The 8,208-nt window shown below is 44.5% G+C and overlaps 1 non-coding gene across 1 annotated transcript; it reads right to left on the reverse strand.

The window, feature by feature from the left end:
• Nucleotides 1-264: 264 nt before the first annotated feature.
• Nucleotides 265-370, reverse strand: LOC132638925 (small nucleolar RNA R71). Its single transcript, XR_009581982.1, has one exon. It is a non-coding gene; the product is annotated as a small nucleolar RNA R71 (small nucleolar RNA).
• Nucleotides 371-8,208: the final 7,838 nt, after the last annotated feature.

Consider the following 8,208-nt stretch of genomic DNA (forward strand, 5'->3'; position numbering starts at 1 on the left):
ACCAGTTGTTGAAACTTGAGGGATATTTTCGGAAATCTACCGAGAATGACCCTCAACGTCATTTGCAGAATTTTGTGGATGTGTGTGCTAATCACATCCAGAAAAACGTCCCACAAGATGCTATTCGGTTGAGGTTATTCAAATATTCCTTAGCTGGAGAGGCAAGAACATGGTTTGAGAAGCTGCCCCGAAATTCGATTACTTCATGGGCAGAGAAGGTGACTGCTTTTCTCACAAAGTGGTACCCCCCTAGCAAGAAGTCTGAAATTCGTGACAAGATATATGAATTTAAGCAGCTACCAAGGGAACAACTATATGAAGCGTGGGAGAGATTCAGGGAGTATTTGCAGAAGAGCCCGAATCATGGTTTTCCGGACCAAATATTAATGGAGAAATTCTACGGAGGGCTAGATCCAGTGACGCAGTCAGTTGCTAATAATGCAGCTGATGGTTGTTTCATGAACAAAACTTATCGGCGAGTGAACACCATACTTAACAAGCTGACAACTCATAATCAGGCTTGGCACTCAAACAATGCTGATGTGGTACCGTATGGTAGTGCTATGATCCAGAATATAGTGAAGGAGAATCAAGACACCGAGCAAACATTGGCAGAACTTGCAATAAATATTTCCTTGCTAACGAATAAGTTTGATGAATCCCAAATCAAGAAGGTAAATGTTTGTGAGGATGATACAGTTTTGCCAAAAGGGATGTACCATACTCAAGATGGTCCATTCCATGATGGGCCACCTATGCAGGTTGAAGAGGCTAATTATGCTAATAACTCTCAAGGGGGTTACCAAAGACAGAATTACCAAAGTGGTTATCAGAATCAGAATCAGTGGAGACCTCAGCAAGGTCAAGGTGCTTATAACAACTGTGGGAACTACAACAATAATTATGGTGGTGCGAACCAAGAGAGCCACAACAACAGCAAAAATTTCGGGAACAAGAGTTCTAATCCTTATATACCACCGAAAGGGCAGTCAACAGAGCAAGGTAGTTCGAAGGTTGAATCAATGGTTGAGAAGATTCTGGCCAATCAATTTAAGTCTGAAAGGACTTTATCTGGGCTGACAGAAACAATGGGTTCCCATACAGCGACTATTCAGAAGCTTGAGTCACAGATGAGGGATATTTCTAGAGAGCAGCACCCTCCTAAAAAGGGAGGACTTCCGAGTGACACTATTCCAAATCCCAAGAATGGGGGAGGCGGTGTAGACCATGTGTTTACCATCACTACTAGGAGTGGTAAAACACTCCAGGGGGCTGCTGAAAAGGTGATTGATCTTGAGCTGATAGATGAAGAGGATGAGGTGCAGTCTGAAGCACCAATTATTGCTAATGAAAATCCTACTGACAAGAAGGTTTTTGATATTCCAGAGATGGTGAAAGAAGCTGATAACACAAGCAAGCAGGCTATAAAAGGGGCTCTCCGCCCTTTGACGCAGCTTTTCAAATCTAAACCTCCCTTTCCTCAGAGGTTAGTAAAGAAGAAGGAAGATGCTAAGTTCGAAAAGTTTTATGATCAGTTGAAACAGTTATCTCTAAATTTCCCCTTCTTGGAAGCTGTCAAGGAGATGCCTGGTTTTTCTAAATATTTGAAGAATCTGCTGACCAAGAAGAAGACGGTTCAACATGAAACCGTGAGTTTGACTCCTGAGGCATTTACCATTCCTTGTTCTGTTGGGCACGATGATTTTGCTCGTGCTCTGTGTGATAATGGGGCAAGCATTAATCTGTTGCCTCTTGCTATATACAAGCAATCCGGTTTGGGGACGCTAAGGCCGACTACTATGAGGTTACAAATGGCTGATAGGTCTATCAAAACCTATCACAGATAATACATTACCTGTGATTGTTTCAGCCCTATTGACTGAGGAGCAGATTTTACAGCTTTTGGAGGTGTTGAGGGAGTATAGGCGTGCTATTGGTTGGACCATAACAGACATTCAAGGTATTCCATCTGGGATCTGTGAGCACAAAATCTAGTTGGAGGAGGATAGCAAACCGAATATAGAGCATCAGAGGCGACTGAACGAGAATATGCAAGAGGTGGTCAAGAAAGAGATCATCAAATGGCTGGATACGGGCGTGGTTTACCCAATTGCTGATAGTAAATGGGTGAGCCCAGTCCAATGTGTTCCTAAGAAGGGCGGCATCACTGTTATGCCGAATGCAAAGAATGAATTGTCCCGACCAGAACTGTCACCGGATGGAGAGTTTGCATGGACTATCGCAAGCTCAATACAGCCACTTGCAAGGACCATTTCCCTATGCCCTTCATTGATCAGATGCTTGATAGGCTAGCAGGGCGTTCCTACTATTGATTCCTTGATGGTTATTCGGGCTACAATCAGATCTACATTATTTTGGAAGATCAGGAGAAGACCACTTTTACTTGTCCTTATGGGACGTTTTCATTTAGCCGGATGACTTTTGGTTTGTGTAATGCACCAACCACTTTTTAGAGGTGTATGATGTCAATCTTCTCTGACATGGTAGAGGACTATTTGGAAGTATTCATGGATGACTTCTCTGTTGTGGGGGATTCGTTTGAAGACTATCTTCGCCATCTAGGTCAAGTGCTGAAAAGATGTGAGGAGACAAATATCGTGCTAAATTGGGAGAAGTGTCATTTTATGGTGAAGGAAGGAATCGTCCTCGGTCACAAAATCTCTGAAAAGGGAATTGAGGTCGATCAAGCAAAAGTTGATGTGATTGCAAAAATTCCACCACCAATCTCAGTCAAAGGTGTCCGAAGTTTCTTGGGACATTCTGGGTTCTACAGGTGCTTCATCAAAGATTTCTCCAAGATTGCTAACCCAATGTGCAAGCTTCTTGAAAAAGAGGCTAAATTTGTGTTTGATGATAAGTGCCAGAAGGCGTTTGAGGAGTTAAAAGAGCGTCTCACTACTGCTCCTATTATTGTTGCTCATGACTGGTCCTTGCCATTTGAACTGATGTGTGATGCTAGTGGTTTTGCAATAGATGCTGTGCTTGGGCAGAGGCACAATAAAATTATGCACCCGATCTATTATGCAAGCAGAACACTGAATACTGCCCAGATGAATTACACAATGACGGAGCAAGAGCTGTTTGCCATTGTGTTTGCTTTTGAGAAATTTTGGGCCTACTTGTTGGGGTCCACAGTAGTGGTCTACACTGATCATGTAGCCTTGAGATACCTCATGGCATAGAAGGAAGCAAAGCCGCGACTGATCAGATGGGTGCTATTGCTGCAAGAGTTTGATTTTGAGGTAAAGGACCGCAAGGGCACTGAAAACCAGGTTACTGACCATCTCTCTCGGCTTGAAGAGGCTGGGAGACCTTCTGATGAGCTTGATATAGATGATGCTTTTCCGGATGAGAGGGTGTTGGCTGTGTCAATGGAGGTGGCACCGTGGTATGCTGATATTACCCATTATTTGGTAACAGGCATTGTTCCAGAAGATATCAAATCCTACCAAAAGAAGAAATTCTTGCGGGATGGTCGGCAGTACTATTGGGAGGAGCCTTATTTGTTCCGAACATGCGCTGACAACATCATTCGGCGTTGTGTTCCTGAAAGTGAAGTGATGGCAATTCTAAAGGCATGCCATGGCTCTCCTGTTGGGGGTCATCATAGCGGAAATCAGACTGCGGCTAAGGTACTTGAGTGCAGCTATTACTGGCCGACCAGTTTTTATAATGCTAATCTATTGGTGCGGTCCTGTGATCAATGTCAAAGGCAAGGGAATATCGGCAGAAGGCAAGAGATGCCTATGAATTTTGTTATGGAGGTAGAAGTGTTCGATGTCTTGGGGATTGACTTTATGGGACCCTTTGTGAGTTCAGGTGGCATTCAATACATCTTGGTTGCTATGGACTATGTGTCAAAATGGGTAGAAGCTGTGGCTTTACCTAATAACGATGCCAAGAGTGTCATGGGGTTCCTCAAGAAGAACATATTTACTCGCTTTGGTACTCCGAGGGCTATAATCAGCGATGGTGGTTCCCACTTTTGTAATAGAGATTTCGCGGGACTGATGGAGAAATATGGGATCAAACATAGGGTGGCAACACCTTATCATCCTCAGACAAGTGGGCAAGTTGAAGTGTCCAATAGGGAGATCAAGAGTATTCTAGCAAAAACAGTAAATGCAAATAGAACTGATTGGGCCTGCAAGCTCGATGATGCTCTATGGGCATACCGGACTGCTTTCAAGACTCCGATTAGGACTTCACCCTTCAAGCTTGTGTTTGGAAAAGCTTGTCACTTGCCGGTTGAACTTAAGCACCAGGATATGTGGGCGCTGAAGAAACTGAATATGGATTGGGAGGAAGCAAACAAGCTCAGGTTGTTTTAACTAAATGAGATGGATGAATTTCGGTACCAGGCATATGAGAGTGCAGCACTTTATAAAGAAAGGATGAAGCAATACCATGACAAGAAGATCCTGAAGCGAGAGTTCTACAAGGGTGACCCTGTGTTGCTGTTTAACTCCCGGTTGAAGTTGCTGCCTGGTAAGGTTAAATCAAGGTGGTCTGGTCCGTTTGAGATGGTAGGTGTTTCACCCCATGGAGCGATTGAGTTAAAGTCCGGAGATGGAACTCTGACATTTAAGGTGAATGGGCAGAGATTGAAGCATTATCACGGAATGGTTTTGGAGGATAGGATTGTTGACATATACAGGTTGAAGCACCTCGGAACGAACAATGATCTGGTGTACCAAGATAAGGAGTGAATGGTCACCACCGTCGTGCCGCGACGTTAAATCAAGCGCTTCTTGGGAGGCAACCCAAGTGTAATTTTGGTGCCATTAACTTCCCTCCAATAACGTCCCCTCTTTAACTTCCCTGCTTCTTCTCAACCCCTACGATTTCCCACCAAAACACCCATCATCTTCCATTTTCTAAACTCCATAAATACACACCTCACACTCAAAATTCGAAATCCCACAAAATTCGAAGTTACTCTGCCCTAGGTTTAAATTTGGTTGTGATTGAAGTTGTGCTCTCAAAGTCTTTGCTTAGTGTGATCTGTTGGTTCATCATAAAAAGGTATGATTGACACTCCCCACTCTTATTTTACAGCAGTGAGTTTGAACTTGGTGGTAAGTGTGATTAGGTTAAGTTTTGTGCAATTAAGTGCTTGCTTACCTTGGTTAATGATCTTGTGTGGGGATAGATATGTTAAATTCTTTTAATTCTCTTGGGAAGTTGTTAATAAAACCCAAATGGGTTGGAGGGCATTCCATACTTTAAAATTCAAAATTTGAAGTTTTGGCCTGCCCACCACTAGCTTGACTCTTGAGGGAATTATGAAAAATTAGTAGAAAATTAGGTGAAGTCTGAGTAACCTAGTCCCCAAAACAATGTGAAACCGAGATGTGTAACGAAATCCAGAAATCAAAACATAGATCTGTGATGCGAAAAACGATCTCACTTTACGGATCGTATTTCATTTTATGGTCCGTCTTTAAGCATGTCATGAAAGGACAGAAAGGTCTCTAAGAAAATGAGCAGTTTGCGATCGTACTTTACGGATCGTATTTTAATTTACGGTCCGTATTTTGAGTTTACGGTCACAGACAGAACACAGTTTTTGTGCACAGTCAGTTTGTCTTGTTGTTGATCGGATGTTCCATGGTAGCTAATATAATGTGTCTTTTACAGGAATGTGTCAGAAAAGTAGTGCAAAGAAAGCGGGGGCCAAAAGCACTGGCACAAGAAAGAAAACGCGCTCGGATTCGTGGTTGATAAATGAACCCTCCAATTCGGAAGGGGAACAATTAGGATCCGAGTGCGCAGAGGTTATACCGCCACCAAAGGTCAGGGGGCCCCCCACGCAAGGCACATCGGCAAGGCCATCATAGCCCCCACCTATGACCCCGTCCAAGTCTGCATCGGAAGCCTCCCAGTCTGAAGAGGGGGATTCTGACGCGTAAGTATCAAGTAGGGGGGGGGGGGGGGGCAGCCCACCAAACGGATCAGGAGAGTGACTCAGCAGGGACAAGTGATGGTAATGATCTGGATGATGGTACGTCGCCAGAGGGTCGTAAACTGGCCATCAGGACCAAACGGCTGGAGGAAGAAAAACATCGGTTCTCGGTCAAAGGGTCAAAGAAATTGTATGACCAATGGATGGCCGAGACAGAAACTGGGGGACAGCCGCAGCGGAATATATTTTAGGAACGGCGACTGATTTTTGATAGTATCTCGGCTCATCCACAGCTGGATGATACCATCAAAATGTACAAGCTGGATATGTTCACTCATGAGCCGCGAGATTATGCTCCGCACATTGTGTGGGAATTCTATGCATCATATGGGGCTGTGTTGATGTCGATGAAGAAGTCGAGTCGTGCTTTGCATGAGATACCCATTCTAGAGAATGTGACAGTCCGAAACTCACTTGTCGATATTTCCTCCAAAGTCATCAACAGAGTCCTGTTCGGTAATGATTTTGTGGCGCCCACTGATCTGAGCCTGTTCCTAGACAAACGAGACAGGAAAGACAAGAAATCTGTGCGGGAATGGACTGCTGCGATTATCACATCTGAGCCACATAAGCAAAAATGGACCAATGATGGGAGAATCAAGATTGCTAATAGTTATTTGTCCACGGAAGCTAAGTTTTGGTGGACGTTACATCGGTACAGGATCACTCCAACCTAGGCAGATAATAACCTCTCTACCAGTCAGGCAGTCACTATTGCCTCGTTGATGTCAAAGTATCCGATGAATATTGGGGAGCTGATTGCTGAGGAGCTGCATGTGCGGGCACACAAGCCCAACCAGAACATGGTATTTTCGTGTCTTATCACGGAATTGTGTAGACAGGCAAAGATATTTCAGCTTCCTGAATGGGACGGCACCATCACAGCTGCTCGTATGGGGGAATGGAGGAAGAAGGACCAAGAGGCAGATCAGTCCGGTAATGACGATGACACTCAGTTAGAGTTGAGTCCGAGCCATGCTTATGGGACTGACCCAGTAGAGTTTGAGATTGGTGCTGCTACTATTGAGACTGATGCTCCCACTACAGGTGTCCCAGATACTATCGATACACCGGCTTTTGCATCCACGCTGGGTGTTTCTGAGGCAAGACCTCTACCACCACCTCCGGCCACACAGGGCCCTCCTTCAGGGTCTGCCACTACCTCTGCGACAGCCGAGCCTGCTGATCCAGAGCTGGAGTTCCTGCACTTCAGCCATGCTAATTACAACCAGATTTCAGTCAAAGCAGTGAGGACTGAAAGGCAAGTTGGAAAAATCTTGCAACAATTTAAGCCGAAAGTGGTGGAAATAGTGCAGCAGTTGGTTACAGAGGCGACCACAGAAATCCGTGCAGAGTTCGAGAAAAAGCACGAAGTGTATCAGGCTAGAATGGACAGTTTTAAGTCAAAATTATTGACTCGAGAGCAGACCACACCCGGTGGGGAGTCTGTCTCATTGAGGAGTGAGTTGATAAGCTGAAGAAGGAGCTTGAGGCACTTAAAGTGCAAGGTATGGTAGCCGCACCAATGCCAGCACCACGTACCATTTTTCCCAATACGTTTAAGGTGCTAGATCTGCTGGATTCTGAGGAGGAGGCGGAGAATGCCGAACCCTTTGTTCGCGATACGGGAAAGAGGGTCCGTGAGCCATCTGAGGACCCAGAGGAGTTGGCCAAGAGATTAAATAAGACAGAGAAGAAGGAAATGCAGCAGGCAATTTTTCAGTCATTAGTTGAGCCGCAGCGCCAACCAGGAGAGTCCACGAGTCAACCACCGGATGCAGCGGGCCAGTCATGTGTTTCGCACAGCACCAAAGGCACCAAGGTACCACTTCTTTCCCTCATTCTTATAAGTGAAGCACTGAGACAGTGCTTGATTCTTTAGTTGGGGGTGGGACTATTTGATAGTAGTGTAGTGTAAATATGTGTTTAGGAACCCCATCGGCTTTTCTTTGCCAGAGTTCTTTTCCTGAGGGGGGTTTTATTTTGTTGAAACTGGCATGTTTAGGATGTCGCTTAGGTTGATTAGAGTAATTTTGACTTATTTGGTGTTACTTTGTAACTGATGGCATGTGTTATGGTTTGTTGGAAATTTTGGACTCCTCAAAAATTTGAAAAATGTATACTTAGAACAGTTATTGGTTGAGATGATTGATTCTTTATATGACATTGTAATTATTGGGGAATTGTGTGTGATAAATGACTACTTAGAAGGTCACAAGTGT

The sequence above is a fragment of the Lycium barbarum genome, chromosome 4 (genome assembly GCF_019175385.1).
Source record: "Lycium barbarum isolate Lr01 chromosome 4, ASM1917538v2, whole genome shotgun sequence".
Classification (NCBI taxonomy): Eukaryota; Viridiplantae; Streptophyta; class Magnoliopsida; order Solanales; family Solanaceae; genus Lycium; species Lycium barbarum.